Source organism: Dasypus novemcinctus, chromosome 2, assembly GCF_030445035.2.
Source record: "Dasypus novemcinctus isolate mDasNov1 chromosome 2, mDasNov1.1.hap2, whole genome shotgun sequence".
Classification (NCBI taxonomy): domain Eukaryota; kingdom Metazoa; phylum Chordata; class Mammalia; order Cingulata; family Dasypodidae; genus Dasypus; species Dasypus novemcinctus.
In genome coordinates, this window is record NC_080674.1 from 112,913,870 (window position 1) to 112,928,773 (window position 14,904).

At 35.3% G+C, this 14,904-nt stretch overlaps 1 protein-coding gene and 1 pseudogene across 1 annotated transcript in view; one reads left to right on the plus strand and one right to left on the minus strand.

Moving 5' to 3' along the window:
• Positions 1-14,904, minus strand: part of FBXL17 (F-box and leucine rich repeat protein 17) — a 574,296-nt gene that overhangs the window by 430,694 nt on the left and 128,698 nt on the right. The window lies entirely within an intron of this gene.
• Positions 696-1,245, plus strand: LOC139439836 (eukaryotic translation initiation factor 2 subunit 2 pseudogene; annotated as a pseudogene).

The window sequence follows — 14,904 nt, forward strand, 5'->3', positions numbered from 1 at the left end:
ACAGTCTTGAAGAAAGTATTCAAATAAAAAAAGAAACAAAATCAGGAATGTGATGCAAATATGCAGGACCTAAGGATCATCCAATCTTACTTGCTACTGTTTTACAAATTAACATAAACTAAACAGGAAGTAAAACAAAGAAAAGGAAAACAAACAAATAAATAAAAAAAAAGAATACCCACAAAAACTAAGAATTAAAAATCTTAAGCGGGAAGCAGACTTGGCCCAATGGATAGGGCATCTGCCTACCACACGGGAGGTCCAAGGTTCAAACCCTGGGCCTCCTTGACCCGTATGGAGCTGGCCCATGAGCAGTGCTGATGTGCATAAGGAGTGCCCTGCCACACAGGGGTGTCCCCCACATAGGGGAGCCCCATGTGTAAGGAGTGCACCCCGTTAAGGAGAGCCACCCAGTGTGAAAAGAAAGTGCAGCCTGCCCAAAACAGCACCGCACACTCGGAGAGCTGACACAACAAGATGATGCAACAATAAGAAACAGATTCCCGGTGCTGCTGATAAGGATAGAAGTGGTCACAGAAGAACACACAGCAAATGGACACAGAGAGCAGACAACTGGGGGTAGGGAGGGAAGGGGAGAGAAATAAATAAAATAAATAAATAAAAAATCTGAAGGTATTAACAAAAACAAGGAGCAAGGAAATAGCAGAAATCAACAAAATACCAAACAGAATGTGATGAAAATAGCAAAAAAAGATGATGGTATCTCATTCAGTAACCAGAACCTGCTTGGGCAGGTTCAGAAATAAACTACACATATGAGGAGTTACTGAATCAAGATTCAACTGCACAAGGGAAAAGAATCCAGATATGGTTTCTGGAAAGAAATGGAAATTTGTGTGAAACCTCTACAGGTTGTCTGAGTAGGAACCAAGAAAACTTCTTTTGTCACCTTTACAGATATCTGTAAGCTATTACATCATCAGCCTAAACACCTTCTTGCATTCTTATTGCCTGAATTAGGTACAAGTGGTTCTTTAGATGGTAATAACCAACCTATTATCAAAGGATGATTCCAACAGAAACAGACAGAAAATGTCTTTAGAAGACGTATAAAGAAATATGTCACCTGTCACACATGTTGATCACCAGACACAATCCTGCAGGACAACTGACTATTTCTTAGAGTGCAAAACTTGTCATTCTTGATTCTCTGTTGACAGCATCAAAACTGGCTTCCAGGCTGTCACGAGCAAGTGAACACAGCTCCATGCTAAAGTTAACTAATTTGCTAATCACCACCAACTTTTGCAAAGTGTGTTGTGGAGATTTGGCTGGCCAAATTTACCATCAGAATGGATATACCATTTTATTAAAAACAAGACAGAAAAGCTGCCAAGTTCTTTGGCATGTGATTCATTAGGCTATGAAATCCTTGCAAAATGCCAATGCTCAAGCTGTTGACATACTCGTTGCCTAATTTACCAACTGTCAGAGAAACGTGATGAGGTAAGGGGGTGCTTTTCTAAAATTGTTCACAGACTTCTGTAAAATGCAATTTAAATGAAAGTTATTATAATTGTGGAAAAAAGGGATTAACAAATTTAATTGTATTAACATATAGGTTAACAAATTGCTTTTCTGAAAAGATTAAGAATATTAATAAATATTTACAAATCTTTCTCAAGAGTCATCACAGGGGAAGGCGGCACCAAGAAGCAATGAATAGAATGAAAAGGGAGAGTATTAAATGTTAAATATATATATGCACATGTTTGTGTAATAAAAAATATAAGTTAATAAATGTAGATAAAATACATAAATTCCTAGAACATATAACATGCCAAAATTGGCATATGAAGAAATAGAGACCTTGAATATACCAAAAAGTATTTAAAAATTTAGAATGGTAGTCTCAATTTCCCTTTCGAAAAGCCCAAGGCCCATATGGTTTTATAAGTGGGTTCTAATAAATTTTTAAGAAACATTAATGGCAATACAATAAAAGTTATGGGAAACGGACTTGGCCCAGTGGTTAGGGCATCCGTCTACCACATGGGAGGTCCGCGGTTCAAACCCCAGGCCTCCTTGACCCGTGTGGAGCTGGCCCATGCGCAGTGCTGATGCGCGCAAGGAGTGCCGTGCCATGCAGGGGTGTCCCCTGCGTAGGGGAGCCCCACATGCAAGGAGTGCACCCCCGTAAGGAGAGCCGCCCAGTGGGAAAGAAAATGCAGCCTGCCCAGGAATGGCGCCGCCCACACTTCCCATGCCGCTGACGACAACAGAAGCAGACAAAGAAACAAGATGCAGCAAAGAGACACAGAAAACAGACAACCGGGGGAGCGGGGGGTGGGGTGGGGGGGGTGGAATTAAATAAATAAATCTTAAAAAATAATAATAATAATAAAGGTTGTGCCAGTAAATTGGAAGAGTATAAAGCTGCCCAGCTTGTTCAGGAAGGTAATAGAATCTTGACTTCAAAATCAGACAATAAAGGAAAATAAAAATATGGGTCCACAGAGGCTGCTGCCACCTAATAGCACAAATATAAGAACGTTCTTTCATGAATTATAGTAAATGTATGATACGAATACAAAGTGGTAATAATAGAGTTTTATATGGGGAAAAAATACACCTAATGTAAATAATGGATGATAGAACTATTTTAATAATCCTTCATCATTTGTAACAAGGGTAACTACAGTTTAAAAAAATAGAATTAATTTTAAAAGTACTTTTCATCAATAGCAACAAATGTTCCACACCAATGCAAGGTGTTGGTGGTATGGTAGTGTACATGAACCCTGTATTTTATGCACAATTGCTTTTAAACGCACAAAATGTCTAATAAAAAGTATACATGTGGGTCCACTTCATTTAAGAACTCAATGGGGAGAAAAACAACCTCCACATAAAACATTAGCTAACTACATTATATTAAAAAATAATAAAACATAATGATTCCATGTGGTGTTCTGGAATACAAAGGTGGTTTGACACCATCATGGGCATACAGTGAACTCAAATCATAGAGAAAAGGATGTGATAAAGTTTATAAGCTATTCATGATTTTTTAAAGAAAATTAGAACTGGAAGAGAACTTCTTTATAGTAGTAAATATTATATAGAAATACTGTTATATTTGAACTTAGCTGAATAGCTGCTAGCAAACTCAGTAACATAAAGATTCAAATAAATTTTCAGTTTTCAATTTTCCTTACTATCTCAGCTCTTTGTATCTGCTATATAAAACCAGTTAATCCAGATCATCCTGCTACCACAAGCCACTATCTGCACTCAGACCCCAAATAATCTTAGCTAGCAAGAGATATTTCTATGGCAAAAACATATATGGAACATACTACTTAATGGACAATCAGCATACCCTTTGTTTGCTGTCAGGAACAAAAGAAAAGAAACTACTAGCACCACTACTCTTAAACAGTTCTTGGCCAACATAACATGGAAAGGAAAATAAAATTTATAGACTGGAAAGAAAGGGGGAAAAAAACATTATTGGATGATATAAATACACACCTAGAAAAAGCAACAAAATTTTTTAAACATCAGAATAACAGAGGTCAGCAAGGTTGCCAGATAAACTAAAGGCCTCTTATCCTGGAGACCACAAACCCTAATGGGATCATAAATTTGTACAGAAATAATATTTTCACTTTCGCTAACCTCTATTTACTTTCACTAACCTCTATTACACTTTTTACTGTCACTAACCACTATTAAGCATTTTCTTCAATCCACAATTAGCTGTAGAAATCACAGGGGTTTTCATATCACATTACAATTGGTGCATTAATTTTCATTACCATTTGAAAATTATGACAGTTATTAGCCATTAGATCTTATTTAATACATTTAAAAAGTATAAATGTTTCCATGTATTTTAACATTACCCTGAAAAAGTTTCTACAGACTTCCCCCGATTGCCGAAATATCCGTGGCATTAATGAACTCTTCAAAAAAATATGATTGGATAAAGAAAATAATACTTATTTGAGCAAACTTCCCAATTTGGGCAGTAAATTTAGGTTTTTAATACAGGGTGTTTGTTTTTTAAAAATCTCTACTTTAAAACAACTTTTTTTTCCAGTTAACTCACCTAGTCCCAAATGAATCAGAAAGACAATAGGTACTCCCATCCCAGTTGGTTCTCTATAATTTAAAAAAATTCAAAGGGCCAGGTGTTCTGTTCCAAATGATTAAAAGATAGATAATCAATGAAAAAACTAAAAATTATTTAAGCTGGTCAAGAAAAAGTAGATGAAATAATCAATAGACTTTATAATCACTACACAGAGTAGGATAACAAGATGGTCTGTTATTCTGCTGGCTATTTATTTCCAAGTTTAAAAATTTAGAGGAAGAAACAGGCTTAAAATGAAAATAAAGAATTTCAATTCAAAGTAAGTAAAAATCTCAGACTCTGAAATAAGAGAGATAGGAAGTATTTAGTATTTTCATCTGGAAACCTTTCTAAATAGATCTTCATTTGTTAAAAAAGGTTCAAGACTGAGTACAGAGATGGAATTGGCTCTCTAAACCTTGCCAGCTTTCTTGATCAATGACAATAACTTCCATATGTAAGCACCAAATTACTAACTCTTAGTATGAAAGTATGAACAAATCTTTGTATAAAAGTACCAATTACCAGTCTTCTCATTTCAATGAAAGAAGAATAAATTAGTCAATTACTTTGTACATTTTCTAATGGTATATTACATCAGTAAATATAAAAATATATAGGGAATTACAATACAAAGAGATAAATTTTTAACTTTTTTTTTTAAAGATTTATTTATTTATTTATTTATTTCTCTCCCTTCCCCCCACCGGTTGTCTGTTCTCTGTGTCTATTTGCTGCGTCTTCTTTGTCGGCGTCTGTCGTCAGCGGCACGGGAATCTGTGTTTCTTGTTGTTGTGTCATCTTGCCGCATCAGCTCTCCGTGTGTGCGCTGGCTGCACTTTCCTTCGCGGGGCAGCTCTCCTTATGGGGTGCACTCCTTGAGTGTGGGGCTCCCCTACACAGGGGACACCCCTGTGTGGCAGGGCACTCCTTGCGCTCATCAGCACTGTGCATGGGCCAGCTCCACACGGGTCAAGGAGGCCCTGGAGTTTGAACCGCGGACCTCCCATGTGGTAGATGGACGGCCTAACCACTGGGCCAAGTCCGCCCCCGAATTTGTAACTTTTATTCATATTGTGATAGGGCCAATGTCTTACCACCTTTCCCTATGATCCATGGGTTTGTTCCATATTAAAGACAGTCATGAATTACTATCAAGAACACAAAAGTATAATTAGAAAAAGCAAAAATAAAATAATTTAGAAGTTTTGTTTTAATCAATGATGCATCCACATTAAAAAGGTTTTTCCTATTTTCATGGTTAGACACTGATACATCATTGCCCTTTTAGTTAATCTGATGATATGACTAAATTAAGGCAGTTACCTTATTTTTTTTAATATTCATTTATCAGTCATTCTATCTAATAAGGAGGGGGGAAACAGAACTATTTGCACTCATCTTCAGTAAAGGAATTCCAATTTGACATTTAAAGATATCAGTACAATTCTTAAATCCATAGAACTGGTCCAATTTAACCACGTAAATTTGTAAATGATGGAAACCAAAAGTCATAACCAATACTACTTACTATTCTCAACAATTCACATTATATCTAGAACATGTTCAACAATATCACTTTATAATGATTTTATGAATATACACATATTTAAAAGACCAAATGTGTGATTTCACAACATTCAGCTGTACTTTGTAATCTCCATATTATTCATTAAAAGATGAACTAGGAGAGCAGACATAGCCCAAGTGGTTGAGCACCTGCTTTCCAGGTATGAGATCCCGGGTTCGATCCCCAGTACCTCCTAAAAGCAAACAGACAGACAGAAAGATCAGCTTTCTTTGGGAAGCAGATGCAACTCAGTGGTTGAGCATCTGCTTCCCATGTATGAACTAAACCAACCATTGATCTCTGAGCGCACATATAGAATGACATGATTACTTTCACCAAGGGCATTTGTGGTATTCTTTAATATCTAAATAATCTCTGAAAAAACAATAATCATCCTAAAGTCAGAAACAATCTGGTTTTTGTTTTGCTTAACCAGTTATTCTAACCCAAAGCATCTCAAATATTAATGTACATACAAATCACAACTTAAAAAAATGCAAATTCTAATTCAGTAGCTCTGACTTGGGGACCTGAGGCTCTGCATTTCTAATAATTTCCAAGTTAAGCCTGTATGGTGGTCCTCAGATCACACTTTGAGTAGCAAGTTTGAAGATTTCAATTAAATTTAACTTTTACAGAAATGCAACATAGTTCTTCACATATAGAGATACTTTTAATTGCCTTTAGCTGTCTCTTACTCAGGTCAACAAATTATAATTCTTTAATTTTTTTAAACTTTCAAATGTGGCGTGGTAGAGTAGGGGCACAGATAACAAATATAAAAATCTTTTCATGATTTAAAAATATGAGCCAAAATTTGCTTGAAATCTCACACTGACACTTTAAGTAAGCTACAACTATTAACAGGAACTACATAACTAAATGTAAAGGTTGAATGCTGGGAGATAATTTTCAACAACTCCAATGGTTGGGGAAAATAGATTTATTCTATACCGTAAGTTGCGGCTAAAATATTTAAGGTTCCCACGAAAAATTTTACTCAAAAAAGCAGTGTTTTACTATTAGAGGTATTTCACATTTAGATATTAATCAAATTTTAAAGAGACCAGCATAATATTTTCAGGATTTTCCAATAAAAGATATCAGTGGAAATTATTTAGGGCATCATTAAAAATCTAGTTGGCAATAGAGAAAATTTCCCTATATAAGAATAATGAAAAGTTGTATTAAGAAAAACCAATGCTACCATCAATACTTTGTATATTTGACATTGTTATATAATCTAAATATCAAAATATCTTGAAATATTTAATGTAGATATTCAAAGTATTTCTAAAAAATTCTGTATAATTTCTACTCCTAATCTTATTTTTTTTTGTTGGTATGGACTATAAATTCATTAAACAGCACTTGAAAACTCACCTTGAAAATAATTTTACGTTCGTAGATGTAGTTCCTAAAATATTTATCCTTAATTTTCTCAGTTAAGTATTTATGTCTAACAGAAAACCTAACATTTTTAAAATAGCTGCATACAGAATTCTCCAAACATAACAAAGGCAATATAGCAAAGACATGCTTTGGAACACATTTACAAAATAGACTAAATTTTTATTATGAAGTTATACCCATAAAATATTCAATTTCTAGTGTACATTGAGATAAACAAATATAGGTGGTTGGAAAATCTTAACTAGGTAATTTTCAGTGCTTACCATAGGCCTTATAAAATACAAGATGTTATTTCATTATACCTCTTCTAGTTATTAGTGGTATAACCTTGGTAAAATTACCATCTTTAAGTATTTATTTCCATTTCTATAAAATGGAAAAAATTGCTTCCTTTGATTACGGTATATTCAACTAATATTTGTTCCTGCTCTTAAGCAGGCACCCCTAATGACTGCGGGTACTCTATTAGGCAGGGATATGTCAGAGCCCTACCTGAAGAAATGACATTTAAGTGGAGACTTAAATGGGTGTTATGGAAAACCAATGGTAATGATTTCTTGGTGTTGTTTCATGGCATAAACAATTAAATGCCATTTAAATACCAACTAATTTTGGTCATTATTTTGATAACTGTTAACAAGGTACATAGTTGGCTAATTTATATTATGTGACCCTGGTATGTTCTATCCTCTAGTAAACCCAGTAATGAGAAAGAAAAATTCAAGATTCATAGGCTAGGTGGGGTAAAGGGTGAAGAGGGAAGATTGAAGAGAAATAAAAGGTCTAGATAATCTTTAAACTGGATAACCAACTCATGAATAAATTATGCATAAATGACACTTTTTAAAATTTATTTTATTCCTAAATTGAAACAGCTGCACTCAGGGGAGGGGGGTGTGCATGCGTGCACAAACCATGGCTGCCATACCTAACTTTACCCAGTACTTTCTCTTTTTACTTTTGAAGCTTTTTATCTCAAAGTATAAGATTTAAAGGCAAATCTGCAACTATGAAACCACCCTGGTTCAGTGTTATCAGAAAAAAACAGAACTTTAGGTTAGATAAATTCTCATGTATTTCTTCTGAGATGCATCAGCCACTTGGCACAATACTTCTCTCACTGCAGGAAGCCTGATTCTCCACTCCTTCCCTGATAAACTGCTCAATCAGAACTATGCTGGATTTACTTTTAAGTATCAAACTAAAAAGCTAGAATTCAAACCCTGAAAAAAATGGTAGGGAGGGGAGAATTGTATTTTCTTTAAAGATATATATAAGAACTATCAGTTGATACATGTTACAAAGTCTTTTTTTTTTTTAAGATTAATTTTTTTTTATTTATTTCTTTACCCTTCTCCCCCCGCCACCCCGGTTGTCTGATCTCTGTGTCTATTTGCTGTGTGTTCTTCTTTGTCCGCTTCTGTTGTTGTCAGCGGCACAGGAATCTGTTTCTTTTGGTTGTGCCATCTTGTTGTGTCAGCTCTCCGTGTGTGCGGCACCATTCCTGGGCATGCTGCACTTTCTTTCACACTGGGCAGCTCTCCTTACAGGGTGCACTCCTTGCGTGTGGGGCTCCCCTACGTGGGGGACACCCCTGCGTGGCAGGGCACTCCTTGCGCGCATCAGCACTGCACATGGGCCAGCTGCACATGGGTCAAGGAGGCCTGGGGTTTGAACCGTGGACCTCCCATGTGGTAGATGGACACCCTAACCACTGGGCCAAGTCCGCTTCCCCAAAGTCTTTTATAGGTTTTTAATTAAAGGACTTTAAAATTGGCTATATGAATTATCTTGGAATGTATAATTTCCTACTATTGTTAGGCAAGCTCTCAATCTATAGCTTCAGAAGAGAGCCAAGATCAGAGCAAAAGTACTGAGATATTATCTCTTGAGATAATCTAAAACAGGAGTAATATGAAGAGTTTAACGGGAAGAATGTCCAAAGGAGTACTACATCCATCAAACTTAGTTATACTAGATACAGATGATGAAATGTTTGAATTCCTTCTCCCCTCCTCCACAGCCATCTAAGTACTGGCCCCACATGACCCCTGCTGGTGCATAAAAGAATCCTAATTCTCCACACTTGGAGCAATCTGAAATTGAGGTAAGAAATATATGAATATGGATATTACAATCTCTTCCTCACCTCCACTCTTCTTCCATCACCCAAACAGACTATAAGATTTCTTAAGAAAGAGGATCATGTTTTATTCATCTTTAAATCCCCAGGCCCTAAGTCAGTGCTGCCACAAAATAGATATGCAAAAAATGTTAACTAAAAATTTTTAGAAAAGGCTTTTCCCACCAAATTATCTTATTACTGGAAACACCAAATAAAACTTAGGTAATAGCCTAAATGCATTTCCTCCTACTGCTACTACAAATATCACTTTAAAATGGTATGACTATAGCCCATTCAGTAGAAGACTAGGCAGGTCCTGGGAGAACCAAAAAAAAAGTAAAAGTATCCCAAGTTAAAAGATCTCCTCAACAATGTTGAAACCAAGTTTTCAACCACATAAATAAAAAGACGCCATAGAAGTAAACACTCCAAGCATCTAGAAAATATCCACTAGTAGTAAAACGGGGGATGCCAGGTATGTTAATACACTGTCAGACTGTAAGTAAACAGTAGAAGTTCTTAATAATGAATCTTAAATATTGAGATGTTTTCAGTGTCTAAAGATATCCTACAAAGAAGTGATGGTTGTCTCTATATTTCATCTCCGTGTTAGGGTAAGAAAAGGATGCTTTCCCAGTACCTTTCGAAATACACCTAAAAGTTATGCATTTAACAGCCATATAATGACAAGTAGTATCTTAGATTGATACCAAAATCCACATGGTCCCAAGGAAACTTATCTAGTAAGACCAGAGAAAGAGAGCATCCATTAGCCAAAAACCTTAAGGATAAATGCCATTTAAAATGTTCTCTTTCAGTATGAAATTTATATAATGTTCTCTGTTAACTGTAATCAATTAAATTATTTCTCCCATATCCCTTTTTATTATTATCAGAAGGAGGGAAAATCACATCAAAATAAAGGATTAACAGACTGTTGAAATTCACCCCCCAAAAATCTATTTATTCATGGGAAATACACATTCTGAATCAGAAACTGTAAATAAGGATAATTTTTATAAGTCCTCCAGTAATATGGATTATGATCCACCCTGGTTCAGTTGGCCACACCTTAACTAATAATAACATATTTAAAAGGTCCTATTTACAAATGGATTCAAATCCACAGGAATGCAAATGTGGATAAGAACAGGTCTTATGTTGGGGTATATAATCCAATCTATCATACCTTCCAAGTACTTAGCAGGAGAACTGAGGGAACATAGGTAAGTACTCTTCAAGTATCAACAGGACTGGGATTTCTGGCATTCCTACTTACTAGCTATGTGACCTTTAACAAATTAACCTTTTTCTGTCTCCCTTTCTTCATCTATAAATTGAGGTTAATGACAGTATGGACCTCAGAGGATTGTAGTAAAGATTAAATGAGCTAATATATTGGTAGAATATGTAGCACATAAAAAGCAACCACCAAATCTTAGCTATTATTTTTTCAACAAATTGCCCCCACTTCCCAAAAAAAAGGGCCTCTGATTTCACTTAGGATAAAACCAATATTCTTTTGGTCAGAAACCCATTACATAGGACTGGTGAACTAATTGCAAAGCATTATATTATGAATACAGTTATCAATAAGTATTATTTATATATGTGTACACACATAAAAAATTAATCAATATACTATGTGATATGAAAAAGTAACCATAGTTAATAGTTAACATTAAGCACTTTCTGAGCTACGCCCCATCTAAGAACTCTTAAATATACTGCCTTATTTTATTAAAAATAGAACTACAAATATAGGTACTACTATTATCCTAATCGCCCAGATAAGGAAACTGAAGAATAAAGAAGTTCAGTATATACTCAAGTTCACACAAGGGAAGTGGCTTTAGCCTAGGCCTGTGTAACCAAGGTAGGCTATATAAGGAATCAATAAATGCACCTGGCAGAAAACCACCACCATTAAACACATGACCAACAATACCCTACAGGATGGCTGCTGGAAGACCTTTGCAAGAACTCCTATTCATAAAGAGATTTCGTCTGGAAGCTGGGAGAAGCCCTGGATATTTTCCAGGGGCCTTACCATTGGGTCCTCCCAGAGGATTAATGGGTGAGATAGCCAATCAGAATAGAAACAACTGGGACACCAAAGGGGTGGAATAATTAATGGTTTAAAAAGCAAATGGGAAATCAAATGGTCCTCTGTTCTTGTCTTCTTACCCCTGCCCCCCACCTGATTAGCACACAAGTAAAACCCTGGCATTTGTAATCTGTAATAGGGAATTATAGTCTATATCACTTTTCAACCCCTTCCCCTCTACCTGGGATCCTTAACCTGTTATTTTCCTCCCATTTCTCTTCCCTCCCTTCCTTAATAAACTACTGGCCTAACTAACCTGGCTTGTTCTTGAAATTCATTTTTTGTAGCTTAGGCAAGAACCGAGAGAAAATCCAGCAATATAAGCACAAAACCAGAGGTTTTATCAACCCACTCAAAACTCAATTTATATATATATATATATACACACCCACAAACACACAGTCTAATAAACTTTAAGATTACTTATGTATCACAAATGCTAATGAAATGCAAATGATTAACTCACAAAGTAGATGACAAAGACACCTTTTTCATCCTGAGACTACAGGGGGAATTCTGATTGATTGAGGCAGTGCCTATGATAGACTCCAGCAAACTACCTGATCAATTAGGCAGTTTAGGTTGTTTTAATTTTGTTTGTTCATTTTTAGTATTTAAGGCAAAACAGTTAGACAGAATTATAAAAAAACTAAACACATATACACTTCATAAGTTTCAGCTTCTAGGTGGGCCTTGGCCTATGGTAAACATACTGTGACTTAACCTAAGTATATTTCCATTGGATTAGAAAACAGTAACTATGCCTCCATTCTGCCTATCACTATCAACATATAGGAGATGAGGGGAAGAGAAATTAACTAACATGTATGAAATGTCATTTCGTGTCAGGAATTATAAGGCCCCCATAAGGCTATGAAATCAATTCTCACCACCACAATAGGAGCAAGGTATTATTCCCATTATGCAAATAAGGAAACGGACGCAGAGAGCTTTATTTCCTTTGACAAGATCATCATCCAATAAAGGACAGAGTCTGAATTTGAACTCAAAATTACCTCAAGAGCCTGCTCAACAAGAAAACAAGTAATTCCAGAAGAAACTTCTGCTGTACTCAGCAGGCAACACACATTTTCACTTTCTACTCTGGCTCTGATCTAGAAGAATGTCACTGCACATATATTTCTCTTTCAAGATAATCAAGTAAAAAGAGTAAGAGAAAATAAATTTGAATAGAGTTTAAATATAAAATTTTTAACACTATATTAAAACTTAAAAAGAAATGACAAAAAATAAATAAATGTGATTTAATATTAAATTTCCTTTATGTGTATTCTTTAGCCAGACACTTCAGGAAATTATCACTGGGGGGAAAAACAACAATATCTAATTCTGAGGAAGTAATGATATGCTTATGAATTAGCCAGTTTTATTTTTCCATGTTTTCCAACACTGTAATTCTTTATATTTTATTGTTTTGTTATATCTTTGAACCTTAGAAGATTGCACATAGTAATTTATTTAATTAATATTTGAATTGCTTTGTAGGATATGAAAAGCATTACTTTCAAAGATGCAATCAAATGACCTTGATGATCTATACAACATTCATTATAGACTAGTAAACATTTGTGAAAATTCTTGCTGTGATGATTGATCGCATTTTTCCCTGCTTCAGTTACCTCAAACTAAATTGCCTGTCATTAAAATGATGACTTCTGTCAGGGTAGTTTCTTAATCCTTCCTCAGTCCTTTCTAGCAATGACAACCTTAGAATAATATATTGTAAGTCTTTATGGATCAATAATGCTCAGTATAAAACACAGCAATCTACCACCAAGATTTTCATCCCCCTATTTATAATGATCTCTGACAAGCTAACTAGCAGTAAAATTTCTTAGAAAGGGAAAAAAAAAACATATCTAACAAGCAGGTCCAATAGAATACTATAAACAGCATGTGTCAATCTAAATAAGTTAAAAATTTTGAGTGAAGTACAATGTTGGCAAAATGCTAAGTTAATGACTGAAATGTCATTTGCAGACTACTCAAGAAAAAAAAATGATTTGAGCCCTTCCTTAGACATTTTGAAATGAGATATGGAAGGTTATTTATGTAAAAAGGCTTCTCTACAATGTCAGAAACAGAAAGCTTCAACTTAAAAATCATAAATAAGTCAATATGCATGCCACGGTTAATTTTTTCCCATAGGCAATTAGAAAAGGTATTTTAAACTTTAATTTATATTTAGATTTGAACCTTGGATATCTTTATATGGAAACTTCATAATTGCCTTTACTTCAATTTAGATATTTTCATTTAAGTCAACAATTACTTAAAATAAATGACATTACATCAATGAAAGCAGAACCATGCCAACGCTTTACAACTGACATTACTACTTTTATATAAGGAATTACATTAACTATGCCTTCTCTAAATCTCCATGTGTTTCATCATTTATTAAACTCAACTAACCTGAAATCTTTGACAACACTGAACTGGAGAGGAAATTTTTCAACAAGCCAGCAGTTCAGCCTATTTTTCCTTCCGAACTATTTAACTACAGAATGAGAAGAAACAATTTCTTCTATTCTATTGGGCAGCATGGGGAAAAAAATCAGGTTTTATAGGATTTAGAGAAGAGTTAACTCCACATTAAATATCACTTTAAATAAAACTTTCTCCATACATTCTTTCTCAAGAAACTACTGAAGGATGTTTTCCACCAAACTGAGGAAGAGGAAAACAGGGAAACCAGGAAAAACTGAGAAAATCCAGGAAAAACTGAGAGAGATGAAAGAAACCTAATTTGAAGGAGGGCTAAGGGCTCCATAAGGAATGTCTCACACACACACAAAAACCCAATTACCATATTAGTTTATTCATATTGAAAAGAGTTTCAGTTCTGTCAGTGTTAGAGATAAGAATTAGTGATGGGTAGGAAAAAAACTAAGCAAACAGTTTAAAAAGGGTAAATAGGGTAAAGAGAAGTAAACATAATACATTATAATTGCTGTCGTAAATGTTCACTAATGATACAGAAATACATTGCAAGGATGGGGACAGTAAAAAGGAAACCAGAAAATGGTGGAATAAAGGAAGGAAAAGAGCTAATTTTTTTTTTTTATAGCTAAAAGGCATTATATAATTAAAGTGAAAATCAGGAAATGGTAGTAATGAAGCCAGCTAGTAAGATAGGGAATCAATAGATGGATCTGGAACCTGGCAAGAAATCCACGTGGACCTCAATAACCCCAAGATGGCTGCCGGAAGACCCTCCACACACAAGAATATGCCACTCAGAACAAGATTTCCTCCAGAAGCCAGGAGAAGCCCTGGATATTCCCCAAGGACTTTATCATTGGGACCTCATGGGGAATTGATGGGTGGGGTAATCAATCAAAACAGCAAACAGCTGGAACTCCTCCCCTGCCACTAGCAAAGGGGTGAAATAATCAATGGTTCAAAAAGCAGGTGCAAGGCCTGAACTTGCTCTCTCACCTTTAGGTCCCAATTCTGGCCACCTCTCTCCACCCCCCTCTCCATGGATCAAAACGCAAGTAAAACCTGGGCATTTATAACCTATAATGGGAAATTATAGTCTATAAATCAGCCCTCTTTATCACTTT